At 37.4% G+C, this 14937-nt stretch overlaps 1 protein-coding gene and 1 pseudogene across 18 annotated transcripts in view; both read right to left on the bottom strand.

Annotated features, from left to right (window-relative positions):
• NPAS3 (neuronal PAS domain protein 3) overlaps positions 1 to 14937 on the bottom strand; it is a 914130-nt gene that overhangs the window by 390834 nt on the left and 508359 nt on the right. The gene's annotated exons all lie outside the window — the stretch shown is intronic.
• On the bottom strand, positions 1074 to 1837 carry LOC308247622 (calcyclin-binding protein-like; annotated as a pseudogene). Its single transcript has one exon. The product of its transcript is annotated as a calcyclin-binding protein-like (transcript).

Below are 14937 nucleotides of genomic sequence, written 5' to 3'. Positions count from 1 at the left end.
GTTGGCTGTTGCTATATGTATAGGTTCAAAAATAAAAAGTGACCACATGATTTGAGTCAATGGTTCTGTAATGACAGTTTTATTCCTACTGAGAGTCTGGCTTGGCTCATGATCCACCTAAGAATATTTTGAAATCAGCTGCTAGGAGAATGAATGATCCACTGTTCATTCTTTTATTTATTCAAACAAAATTCATTCAATTCATATTCTGGGTACTTGTTTACATTTCTGTGAAAAAATACACTCACATGTATAAACTACTGCAAAGCTATATGTAGCCTTTTCTTAAACTATGTTCAAAAGAAAGAATCAACTTGGTGGGATGTGAATTTTAAGGGGTAAATAATCTAATAAAGACAGAATAAGTGTGTGTATGGGGTGGGGGGGGGCGGGGTGTGACCTAATAGTACTATCTCAGATTATGTCATCCCTCATTTATATTTCATTTTTAACCGTGGAAATTTGATTACTGTGATTTACTAAACTGACCCAAAACAACCATTTCTTTTTGTTTTGGACATTATTTTTTTTAAAGCTATGCCCACATTGAATAAAATTTTCATGGTTCCTCTTAGTTAGGATGCTTCAGAGAAAAGATGGACTTCAGGCTTTTGAGTCAGAATTAGGTATAATTCTAAAGTCTGCAAATTAAGATATGTCTACAACTATTATCATACTATTCATTATTTCTGTTTCATAATACTTAATGTGCTACATATAAATGAAGTTCAAGAATATATGGCTTTTTTTTCTGAAAAAATTCAAGTTTTATTTACTTATTCTTACATTGGTGAGAACTGATGTCTCAAGAACTTAACAAGCAGTAACATTTTCCCCCTACCTCTTAGCTGAACAAAAATGCACACAATATGGCATTTTTATTAGGCAAGACTTGCTTCTTTACATTTCACATGAGAATGCAAATATTAATTTTCCTTGAACAAAATGACCAGTTTACTAAGGAAACCATCTTTAGAGGCACTGTTTAATAAGCATATTTTATTTAAATAAATCCTCCAGGAGGAGAATTCATTGCCTTTACTTAGAAGAAGGCTCTGTAAAATTATCTGTTAAATTTATCTGCAGCTCACCAACATGTCCTTATTGGAAACATCACTAATTCCACATCACAATTCCCAAAAGACCTTTAAAGTCCCAAAATTCTGTCTCTCCTTTGGCTTGCTTCTCTGTCGATTGTACCCAGGCTTTATTAATGGTTCGCTTCATAGCATCATCTCCATCTTCATAAATTTTCTTTAGAACATTCATCAGTCCCTCACTAGGATCTGTCTCAGTGTCATTTCTTTCTCTTTGCACTCCTTTTCAGCCTGAGTCAGGTAGTCCCACAGTGTGTTTTCCGCTTTCTTTCTACATAAGATAATGACTGTATCTGTCTTGACTTTTTTTGAACTACCTTCCACAGAGATGGGTTTCAAGAGATTGTTCACAATCATGGAGTAATTCTTCCCATTTAGATTCTTTACCAAAAGATCAAATGACCTCTCCGTGAAGTGCACCTGCACATTCTCCATGGGGACTTGCTGGACTCCAGTTAAGGTAATATAGATTTCCACAAACTTATCTGACTGATCCCATCCATAATTACTGATTTTCACTGTATGTCCGTTGTAATGGGAGCAACCACTGCAGCTGGTTTTTCATTGTCAAGAAGTTCTGCTTTCCTTGGTGATTTCTGCTATGTCTTATTCTTGACTTCGGTCTCAATCTCGGATTTTTCAGCTATAAAAGCATCACGTACTCTCTTTCTAGTGGCCTTTTCCAGCAGCACCTTCACCTCTTCAAGATCTTTCTGTAGCTCCTCCACAGCTGAAGCCATGGTCGGGCTGGGAAGGCAAGGCACGAGCTGCAGCCCCGTGGGGGAAAGAACAGGAAACGCCGCACCCACGTGACTTGCAGGCCCGCAGCCCTGGATGACCCTGACCCTGTACCACACCGCGGCCTGCCTGCCGCACACGGCGCCTCTGGAACCAAAGGACTTGTTTGCATGCATATAAGCCTAACCAGTGGTCACGGACAACAGGGGGGTGGGGGCATGCGTGGGGAGGGGTTTGGGATGGGAATGGGGGGATGAGGACAAATATTTGATACCTTAATCAATAAAGAAATTAAAAAAAGAATATATGGCTCTATCTTAGCTGCTACTTGCTAACACAATTAACATAAACATGGCCTGAAAAGTAGAGTAGTTGCCTCTAAACTCATAGAGAACCTTCTACAGCAGCATGTCTCACAATTCCCTGCATGCTGTGCTAGGCACTGTACAGATATTATGTCATTAACCCTTACCACAACACTTAGACAGTCACTGTTTCCTGTCTGAAGACAAGGTTAAATAATTGAGGGTCACAGAAGCAGGATCTGGACTTGGTCTCTCTAACCTCAAAGCTTGTGTTTGTTTTGTGATGCTATATGGTCTCCCAATTCAGTCTAGAATCTAAGACTAAATGCAGAAGGAATGGTAAATTAAAGTCATTTTTAATCATTGTTTTGAATAATAGAAGATTTTTAGAATACAATTATTACTTAAATGAATCTACTGAAATCATGCTCAGAAAACATCTCATTCCTGTAACTTCATGGTCCAGGATTTGTTTGTTTGTTTGCTTTTTGTTGTTTTTGCCTCATTTTATCACAACAATTTTCTGATACTGAAATTTTCTTAAGATGTAGTTAATCCTAACTATATATCCCTACAGCCTGATGGCATTGAACAAACAAGCGTTAAAAAACCCTTTACTTTCCAAAGTGTGGTAAGAACAAATATTCCCTACATTTACATATGCAATACAGACAAGTAAAATCAAAGACACGGAGTACCTATGTAATAAAGTAATTGCTTTAAAAATGTGTGTGATAATTGCATATCAGCTGAATAATTCATTACTGAAATTATTGGTAATGAATGTTAATTTCATATGATTATCTCATGTGTGGGAATATGCTGATGTACAGTGATTTACAGTAAACTTTAAGGATGAACATTTTATTTTTAGACAATTGGGTGTTCATTAAATATGAAAAAATGATGACAAAACAGGCTTCAGTGATGCATTCAATTTGCAACGATAGAGTTTCGATCACAAATGGCTTTTAGGTTATATTAGCTATGGCCTATAAATCATATATAAATATGTGTGTACTGTGACATCATGTGGAGCTGTCCAGCAGAGGGCTCCTTTGAAACAGAACGTGAAAAATGAGGCTGCTGTTCACACTGGAGTCAACATGGTACTTTTAATAACCTATATTAAGCCAATGGTTTACCATCCATTTCCCTTGAGATTGCTATTTTATGTACTCATAAGTGAATGAGTGGGATATTTTTGTGATACCCATCTTATGAAAATATAAAGTGATTAAGATCATATATTCCTTAATGAAATGCAAGCAAAGCCAATGCCCACAAGCTATATAAAAACTGTATTTTTCATTACTCTGACATATAGCAACACAAAGCAAATGTACAGAAATATTTTTAAGGTGAACAATTTCCCCAAAATGAATATATTGTTTTTAAAAAAGACTGTACAAACTGTTCCCTTTTATTAGAAACTAGAGTTGTTAGTGAAAAATTGTCCCTTTTTCCACAATTGGAAGGGTGAAGGGGAGCTGGGGATCCTGCAGATTTTTTCCCTTATAAATTACTAAGATATACATAAATAAAACAAATAATTTTCTCCTTACATGGTGACCCTTATTCCTCATAATTAAAAAAATAACTATATATTCACAAAAAGTAAATATGATAAATTATATATAATATTATGGTTTTTTTTAATGTTCAAATGTGATGGGTTTATTTTATATCTACTCACATGAGTAAGTGATATAAAAAATGCTATGGTGATCCGCCTAATCAATATTTTTTCATATGGATTTCATTTTTAAAAGAGAAAAGACTACCAAAAGAGAAAAGTAACTCCAAAAATTATATTTGTTTCATTGGAATAACTGATTAGATGGGGAGAAGGGACTTAAGAGAGTATCATGTGCTTAATCTGGGCATTACAGACAGTTTCTAAGGTATCATAAACATTCACCACAATTGACTCTTCATTCAGCTCAACCTGAAAGTTTGCATTTAATTTTAATAAATGGATATATCACTGACACTTGTTGAGAAAAGGTGAACTTTAGATCCCCAAAGAAGATACTGACATTTATAAAACAAAGGCAAACGATAAATCTTTTAAATAACAATCTACAATCCTCCATGACCACTGCAGTGGAATTTGCTCTGTGTCATGCAGCCACCGACACTAGATCGGGGTCTAGGAATCACTCTCCTCTCCAGTGGGGAGCAATTTCAATGTTCAAATCCATGAAATAAAACAACAACAAAAGTGAATGGCCCTGAAACAAAAACTAATACGTAAATTTTTAATGTTTACATAATTCTTATAAGAAACAACCTATGTAGACATATGTGATTTTTTAGTTTGTTCTTGTCAAGAACCAGGCATTACTGGTGACATTCAGGGGCACTAGAGACCAAAAAAGTTAACATCCTTCTTTAACCAGTAATATGTTACTGTGAAAAGCTGGAAAAGCCAGATGTGGTAGAGCATCTATGGTAAAGTTGTATTTATTGTCTGAAACATGGCAAAGGAACCAAACACTGTATCATCTCAGAAAATAGAAGTGCTCTAATGGAACCTGGGAAAACAATCATAATTTTGCATTTCACATGTGCATTTTAAATGCTATTATTTTCCCTCTTCTGATCTCTCCTTTGTATTTGTAAAAGGAGCTTTCATCTTAGGGTGTGTGTGCTGTGTGGGGAGGTGATTTGGAGCCTGTGTCCTGCCATGTTTCCGATGCCAACAGCCAGCCAGACTTTCACAAATGACACAGACTAGGCTGTACCAAGGCAGTTACCGCTGACTGCTTCATCCCTCAGCTTGCCTGGGCAGTTCAGGAGCCCCTGCTGTGATGTTTTGTTTGCACACATGCACAGATAAAGGCCACCGCTCTTCTCATTAACAAGAAGGCATGTGGGAAAATTAATAATTTAATTTGCAGGGAGAAGATGGATGTGGAAATCAACACCCTTTCCCGAGCGCTCACCTTAGTTTCTGAGGAAATCTGATGCCAATTCTGCTGCCTGACTCATGTCTCTGGATTAGTATCAGAGTGTTAGCAAATCAGCGCTTTCAACCCACTACGCTAGGAAGGGCTGTGTCACAGTGCAGACCCCTAAGAGTGGGAGTGAGCTTGGGAGAGTGAAGAAGGAAGAATACTTGGAATTGTGCCATAACATGTGCTCTGCTAAGGCCTGCGTGCCCTGAAGAATCTGAACACTTCCTGGAGGTGACCACATGAGCCAACACTCAGGAAGCGTTTTGTGTGATTGTCAGAAAATCACAGACAAGTTTAAACTACCAGTTTATCCTCTACTCCTAAAAAATATTTCCTCTTTTATTTAAAAAGGAAAAAGAAAGAAAGGAAGGAGATAGGGAGGGAGGGAAAAACAGAGGCAAAAACTGGGTTCTGGTTTTCGTCCTACACCACCATATTCTGACCCCACACTGCTCCACCAGCGTGCAAGAGTGATAGCAAGCTCCCCTTATTTTACAACCTTGATTAAGCCTCATTTCCTTGAAAAAATTATGAGTGGGGTTTTCAGGAAACCCACCCAGATTATGCTGCAATTTCCTAAAGGAACAGCTCAAGAAATGACACCAGCAACACTCCCCTATACCTAAATGACAAAGGCTCACACCCTGTCCCTTGCCCATGAGCCAATACTCTGCAGATAATCCTGAGCTTCATCTGCCCCCAGACTCTTGGTCCAGCCCAGAAGGACATCTGCGATAGGGAAGAAATTTTAGCTTTGTGATTTTCTGCATCTTAAGAAATAATTTACAAGAATAAATTCCTGGAAGTAGGGGAGAGCCAGGTGGCACAAATCATCAGCAGCACTAACAAACTTCCCTAATGCATCTTTTCAGTTCCATCTATCTAAGTCCATTCTTTCCCATTCCTCATGGCTTATGCTCATTTACAGAGATCAGTGGGGAACATAAATAAGGTGCTACTGGGAAAATTTTTACAACTTACCTTCAAATTCAGATACTGTCCTCAGATAAAGATTACATCACTGAGCTACATTCAAAAGGAAATATCTTTAAATGGCTTTTAAATTAATGGTGAGTGCTCCTCACACTCTGTCTCTTGTTTTAATTAAAAGTATCAACTGGAAGCTTGATGGCTAAGGACAGAGCCTATGGTTGCTGAATTGGATAAAACTAACTTGCCAGTAGAAAACTGGACCCCTGGAATTGGTATCAACAGTACAAGTCCCTAACTAGCTTAACTAAACTTCATGAAGATCAAAGGAATAGCACACAGATAAACAAAAACAACTTGAATTTGAAGTCAGAAAAGGTAGGTTTTGACTCTATCCCTAACCAGCTATTTTACCTTGGGAAGAAGATTAGCTGACCAGTACCTAAAAACATCATTATGTACTTTACAGATGCTGGTCCATATGACTAAAGCTTACCAAAATGTGACATCCCTTAATATCTACCTATTTATTTTCATCTTTCCTCCATAAATACAAATATCATTTTTGTTGTCTTCTAAATGATATCCTTAAGAATACATGGGAGTACCTTTCATAGTCCTAGTTAGTCTTTATTTTCCCCTCTCTAGCTCAGATACCCATCGTTCCCCCAACATTCATCAAAGAACATGATTTCTAATTTCCTCTGTATCTTGGTTTCCTTTCTCCAAATAGTCTCTACTTTGGCTGATATCCCCATACGGATATAGAAAAATTGAGCTATGAAGCTGACTGCATTATATTGTAGAGTTAGGATTTCCTATGTGAGAGCTGACTGACCTTAATAAAAATCCTGAAGAAAATAGTATAGTCTGGAAAAGAAGACTGGTCATCTTGTATGAGTCAATGACAATCACAATGCCCAGGAAATTTAGATAAAAGCCACTGAGAGCATTGTTTGAAGTCCAACATTAATCTAAGGATTGGCCTACTGCTCTATGGGACTCATAAATACCCACCTAAAATGTAAATGTAACATTTTCATAAAAGAACGTTTCCTAATCAACTAGATTAAGCAAGTTGTTGAAAAAGTGATATTTTCAGGTTTTAATCTATAATAAACACTAATGTTTAACACTAGTAACCTTGTAATTTATACTACTTTATCTAAATTTAGCACCAGCAAACATATTTATATACATTTATCTAAATATTTCTATATATAGATAAATTAATATATAGATTTTAAGAACTAATTACAGCTAATGTTTATTAAGTAGTTACTATGTGCCAGGCACTGTGCACACTAAGTACTTTGCATGTATTTCATTCAATCCCAACAATCCTATGAGATTAGTATTAGTATTAATATTTTGGTTATACCAATAGACACTATAATTTAGAGAAGTTAAAAAATGTTTCCAGGGTTGAGACACAACTAGCAAGTAGAAGGGAGTGTGAGAATTCGACCAAATTCTCTCTAACACAAATATCCATGGATTTGACCAACCCGTGGTACTTCCCCTCCAGCATCCTGTGGCAAGGGCCATCTTGTCATGGAGTAAACAGGTCTGTGGAAGGCTTGGGGTAGATTCTAAGTTATCATGTATTGAGTTGAGGTCACACTGCTATAAGAAAATCTGCTATAAGTCACTGCAATTGTCCATCTTATCCCTCAATGAATCTTAACTATGACACATAAATTAGCACTAAAATAAAATACTCACACTGTCACTACAAAGGGTTCTAATGCTTACAGATGTATAATCATTCAAAGTAATATGCAGGGAGGCACAAATCATATTGCTGAAAATTTAGTTCAACTAACAATAAACTTTGAATAATCAAGTTGTTATAAAAGTAGTAAGTAAATGACTTTATTGTACATTTTTCCATTCCCTGTGGTGATCTCCATCACAAACATAATTACCAGGATATAAGACCCATCTTCTTAACAGACAGCAGAATGTACAGTAGAATGTTGATCTTCAAAGAGTCTCTTATTTCTTCAACAAATATTTATTGAGTGCCTGGGTGCCAGGCCCTGTTCTGACCATTGGGAAGACAGCAGTGAACAAATCAGCACAATCCTTGTCCTTGTGGAACTTATATTCCAACAATTTTGTTGACGTGTAAAGTCCTTGGCAAGGTCCACAGGAACAGTCTCACTATGCTCTCTTCACACTGTGACTATCTGGGTGCGGTAGCTGACTTTCCCTTAGTTGTACTGATGGAGAGAGCAATGCTCCTGCACTATATGTTGTGGGAGTTGCAAAACAAAACAAACAAACAAACAAACAAACAAATAAGTAAAAAAAAACACAGCACAGTATGGAAGCAATGCCTACCTGGTTGTGGAATTTATGATGTTTGTAGCAGGAATGTGTGTACCTGATTATTTTCAATTCAGATTACCATAATTGGTTTTAGGACAACCCAGGGAGGAACTTGTCAGGTGGCAGACAGAAACAGGCTCAAAGTTCAATGTGGCCATAGCTGGAATGTATCATGGCTACTCTGCACACAGATGAGAAAAAATACCATCTTCCCAAACAATGACTCTTCCTTAGCTCTTAGCAGATTGTTTTAATAAAAAATAAAATATTAAATATCTTTCAAGTTATTAAGTACATTTGGAAATACAACTATCTCTCTGCTAGGCTAAGGGATGATAAATCCAGTTGGATAAAAAGCAGTCTTCCACCTTATATTATACATATGACTTACTAAGATTTGTGCAAGGCCTATAAAAATCATGCTAGAAAAAGTATTATTCATCAATAAAGAAAAATAGAACAGGTCAAAAAGCAGTCAAAGTAAGCCAAATTAAAGCCCTCTGGCTTATTTTCCTGCATAACGTCCTACAACTGAGTGATAAGGAAAACCTGCTATAAGTCACTGCAAATGTGACACCTTCAAACAGTACTCAAACTTCCCTAATAAAAAGATAGGGGGACATAATACAAATAAGACTCTATTTTCATTAATTAAGAACATGGAAAAAGTTTGACCTATTCTTTAGAATGGTTCTGACCAAATGTTTAAAGAGGAAGACAGCCTCCTGACTTCAGGTCCATGGACCAACCATCCCCTGCACCCATCTTCACTCACCTTCCCCTTCAGCATGAACTGCTTGATTCATCAATTCAATCTCTCTCTTAACAAAATCCTAACTATTCTGTCACATCCTTCTGGAAAAACTATAACTCTAGTGGAATCAAAGTACCTTTGATTTCCCTCTATATCCCTTTGTTGCATATTATGCAGCCCGGCAGATTACTCCCCCTCAACTCAGGGTTACCAACCTCAAGCAGATTTACAACTCCATACACATTCCAATAGGTTCCAATTAGTAAGCTCTCCCCCTCCCCACAAGTATTTTAAATTTTTTCTGCACTTTCATATCTTACCTCAATCATACCTCCCCCTCTCTCTCAGCAGATGACTTACTTCCATTCCCAGAGACCAAGATGAGGAACGTCTAACCTTCCTGCCATCAGCCCATCTGCTTCTGCATCCACCCTTTTCTTCAAGCTGTCCTTTTAACACAGGAGTGGAATTCTATTAGGAAAGCCCATTCCTTCCACCTGAGTTCATTTATCTACTCCACTTTCATCTTCTCTCTCAATTATCCACTCTTATCTTCATCCTCTTTATTGGCTCATTCCTCTTAATGCTGAATGTCAAGGATGGCAGACACTTTTCTTTAACTACCAGCAGCCATGCTCCATTCTTCCTAAAAAGGAACATGAGTTCTCTCCTTAGCCCCAGAATTTGACCTGATTAGTCTAAATCAATGGTTCTCAAACTTTAAAAAGCATCAGAATTGCCTAGAAGGATTGTTTGAAACAGATTTCCTGGCCCCATTCCAGAGTTTCCTCATTCACCATGACTGAGATGGAGTCAAGAGTTTGTATATCTCTAATGACTTTCCATGAGCTGGTGATGCTACTGGTCTAAAGACCATCCTTTGAGAACCACCTGGTCTAATCATACTTGATAATCACATTCTCCTCTACTAATGGCTCATTTAGAATGGGCACATAATTCAGCTCTAACCAAAAATATATAAATAGAAGTCTGATGGAATGGGGGGAGGGGCGCGGGTAAAGAAATGTTTTTCTCTTTTTATTTATAGTCACTCAATTTCACCCATGCTGTGAGTTGCTTCAACTACATTTATAGCAAATGGTACTTGTGTCTCTTAACCAGTCCTTCCTGTGAGCTCCAAGCTGTGATGTTCAAATACTTTCTTTTCCAATTGATGCCTCAGACACCTCAAACTCAACATGACCCAAATTGAATTCACTATTCCCACCTACCAACCTCCTCTTCCTCCCATAGTCCTAATCTCATGGACTGCCATCATCTTACTTAGCTGTCTAAGTGAGAAATGTGGGCATGATCCATGCATCCTTCTTCTTTATCTCCTTGTTTCAAATTAGTCATCAATTCTATTTCTTAATATCTCTTGAGTTCCCAGTTCCATCACTGTTCCCAGGTTTGATTAGTACCGTGCATTCTCTAGATAATTGCAAGCCACCACCACCAGTGTCCTAACCTCCAGGCTTGCTGCTGTCTAACTCCTTCTCTACTATAGTCAGAGTAGCTGCATTTGATCACATCACTCAGCTCAAAAACCTTCAAAGACATCCTGGCTCTTAGTCTGGAATCCAAATCTGGCTCTCAAGGTTATACAGAGTTGTCCCAGATAGCCTGCCATTTTAGCCTTTTGGTTCTCTCAGTTTTAGCCACATTAGCCTTCCTTTAAGCCTTTCTCACTTGTCATACTTCTACCTGTCACTAGATCCTTGCATAGGCTATTTTTCTTTGCCAAAAATGCTCTATCCTGCCTTGGTGCCTGGCTAACTCCATTTTATGCTTTAGATATCAGCTCACGTATCACTCTTACTGAAACTTGATCTTCCAAACCAGAACAAGTCAACACATGCTTATGTGACATCAGTTGCCTCTTTTGGGGAGCACTTGTTAATATTGCAATTTTGTCTTTGTGTGTGAGAGTCTAAAAATGCATGTTTTGCCTCCTTCATGGGAACCATTCTCATTGTTTGTTTTTACTCAGCAGAGCTAAGCATTTAGCTTGGGCCCTAGCTCACATGCAATCAATATTTGTTAAATATTCGATTATGGAAGAAAGGAAAGAAGGAAGGAAGGAAAGGAAGAAATAAGGGAGGGATGGAAGGAGGGAAGGAGGGAGAGAAGAAGGGAAAAAGGAGGATAAGTAGATAAGTTGGTGTATTTTCATGTTAATCCCTCTCACTACACCATAACGACCTTGATACTGTCAAGCTATTTTGACTTGCTTTTGGCCTAAGTTAAATTCCTTTGCTATAAACATCTGTAGCATCCTTCTCTTAACATCCATCACACCTGTAATTATTTGTTTAAAGTCTGTTTTTCTTCCTTGACAAAAAGGTACATGAAGACCTCTACTTGTTCCCACTGAATCTCTCAGTGCCATATACCAGGTACTCAAAATATGTTTGTTGAATTAAAGTGTATTTTCCTTTTTTTCAACATTTCCTTTAAAATTCTATATACAAAAATATATATTGTGCAGGGTATAATGAATCAAGTGGGTATTAATATGTATAGTAACTTACCAAGCATGCTACTCTGTCATTGGTCAAGGCAGGATCAGAATAAATATGTGCATCTCCTGTTACAGAGTCTGCTTTTGGTGACTTTCAGCAAGGCTCTCTCCCCCCCAAAAAAATTGTTGTTTTAGAAGCCAATGTCAAATGCAACCAATTACATCCCACATCTCCCTGGAGTGAATCTAGTGATAGTGCATAAATTAAGCAAAATTAAATTAAATAATTTAAATCCCATAAAAAGGCAAAAGGACTATCGTCAGCAGGGAAAATCCATTCAAAATGTCTTGACCATCAATAGACTCTTTATGCCCTTCTTGGTCTCTGGTTACATAGGTCTGAAATTATAATTTCTTCAGGCAACTCAACTTGTGCACCCAACTGCTAAGTGCAGAATTCTCACCGGCCTTCACATGACCAATGAATTCTGCTCTTTATACATTACAGAGACAGGAAGGTCATGGACTACTTTTAGTTATCTTAGAACAGTGTTACGTGTACCTCTATCATATGTTCCGTGTGGGATGGTTCCCCACCCTGTGTGTGTTACATACTGAACAAACCAAATGATCTGACCATTACAGAGAAACAAATACAAATTCATTAAACTGAATTTAAGACGTTTCCTATCCCATTTCCCTTCACCCACTCCAGATGGCACCTCTCTGAGCTAAAATGTGTTACTTTGCAGAAATCTTAGTTGCTTAGTATTAACCAAACTAACACTTTTGAGAGATATTAACAAATCTATAATTCCTCAGATAACAGTGGGAACATATGAAAAATCGCCTCTTAAGAAATACACTCATTCAACAAATTCAATACTCGGTAGCAGGTACTCTGCAAGGTGCTTGGGATATAGCAGTGAATAAAAGTGGCCCTGCCCGCCTCACAAAGCTTGCATTTTAATAGAAGATACAAATATAAACACACACATATATGTAAAATACACAGGATATTTTCCACATGTTTCTTAGACTCTCCATAGCGACAGGGTGTATAATTGGTAAGAAAGGGAGACAGTTCTACATTCTCTCTTATATTTGCAACTTTTTCTCATTTACTTTTTCCTCTCTTTCTGTGTTTCCTCATTCTTTTTCCTTGCTTGTTGTCTTTCTCAGACTTCATCGTGAAATTTTAGGGGTAAATGTACCTTTTAGTGAAAGGAGACACAACACTGACGGCTTTCCCTTTCCCCTACAAACATACTTTAGAATTGGGCTCAACTTAGTTGGCAAACCTCATAGACACTATTTGATATTTCCCCATCAACTCTCAGATGAGGATCTCAAAATGTTATCGTCTAACACTTACTAAGAACTGACAATGTGTGAAATGTCACATGGAGCCGAGAATTAGTCTTGGTCGCTGCTCAGTGGGTTCACTAATGCAAACTTTTAATTCACTAAGGATACCAAAAACTGCCTGAAAAGACTAATAGGGCAACTATCACAAAGTTCAATTTGCTGTCTCAAGGTCCCAGCAGTGGCATTAGTGCCAAGAATGAAGAGCCAACTATAAAACCTGTTCTGTTGTATGCTACCTACAGAAAAAAAAAAAAAGCCTAGTTCATTAAGTGATCCAATTTACTTTCTGTCCATAATGTCTACTTTTAATCTAATAATCTTTCTTCTTAGTACCAAATAATTTCCTGGTTGTTTGAATGTAGTAATATCTTTTCAAGGTATAATGGAAGCCTCAGTAAACCTCTTCATCAACAATTTCTTTAACTATAAAAAAAAGTAAGTCTAATGCAACTTGTCTCTCCAGTGCTTAAGATTTTAAAGTATATAGTGGATCACTCTGAATATAATCTAAACTTTCATTCAGGTAATAGTGTATGCTTTTCCCTTCTAGCAACAAAAGGAGACAACATACCTGAATTCTACATGGCCTCATTCTCAACCAGACATCAGAAAGCTCACAAATGGCAAGTGCTTCTATGGTGGACTGTACAGACTTGCCTTTCCACTTCCTGCCTCTCCTCCACTGGAAATTTAGGAATGAAATTCATTATTACACTAGGCAGAATACTCTGCTCAGGAACTGCTTGTAAGGAAATTTTATGAATGAGATTGCCTATAGTGAGGATCAAAGGCACACCTTAATTAGGCTAGTCTCACAGATTTGGGGAACTACCCCCCCGCAAGACAACAATAATGAGCCACAGAGATGAGAACTCCCAAAGACAAGAGTTCTGCAAAATTCAAGCTATACCTTGATTATGTACACATAAGAATCCACTGTCTCCTTGAGGCTTCAGTTTTGGTTAAAAGTATCACATGTAAAAGAGGAAAAAATGATTTGCCAATTTATTGCTTAGAACTCAATTTTAACAACGAAGTAATACAGCATGAAGACCTGGTTATTCAACAGTGCTTGGCTACACACATGGTGGTTCAATGAGCTCTTCTTGTCTGACTTGTCACAATGACTGACACTTTCTAATATTGAGCTGGAAATAATATGGATATTTAATACTGCAGCGTTTACATCAAATAGAAGCAAAGCGCTACTGTTTATCAGCAATCTATTTCTGATGGCATGAATCTATATAGACATAATTATTGTTGAATGATGAGCTCTGATTTTCACATTATGGCATAAACAAATCTGCAGAATATTCACAATGTTTCATCTTGTGTGATTTGAAAAAGCTCATAAAGCCAAATTCTTAAGTATTTCCTATGCATGCCACTTGAATTTTGACTAAAATTTACCTTTTAGATCTGTTATGCCACTCATGAATTTTTTACAATATCCATCTGTGCTTTGCAATCTCTATTCTCCATGGTTCCACATTGTTTTGGCTAACTAACAGGCCCATATGTTGCCTTAATGTATTTCTGCACAATGTTTGTGCTTTAAAAAAAAAACACAGGGAAAAACCACAGGTCTAAATAAGCTATAAAGAACATCCACATACAGTTAGACTGTCTTCACTGAGTCTGGAGACATTATGATTCTGCTGCGACAAGCAGCATTTGTCTTCATTTTGTCTGACTGTCCTCATGTGTTATTATTAGTGGCTGTCAGGCTGAGGCAGAAAAAAATAGCATCACTTGAGTAAGAAGCCCAATGCATAAATGCAATACTACACATGGTGGCTGAGGGTGAAGAGTCTGTTTGAAATGCTTAAATGCAAACACCAGGATGAAGAAATTTAAAAGTGAAAATCCTTACTTGGCAAATGTGGGAAGAAACGTAGATGACTTTCTTGTCTAAAAGCAAAGTGAAGGCTAATTATTGACAAAAATTTAGCAGCCTCTGAATGTCTTTGAAGACCATCTTTTC

Source organism: Plecotus auritus (assembly GCF_963455305.1).
Source record: "Plecotus auritus genome assembly, chromosome: 1".
Lineage (NCBI taxonomy): Eukaryota > Metazoa > Chordata > Mammalia > Chiroptera > Vespertilionidae > Plecotus > Plecotus auritus.
This window is presented reverse-complemented; position numbering and strand designations above follow the sequence as displayed.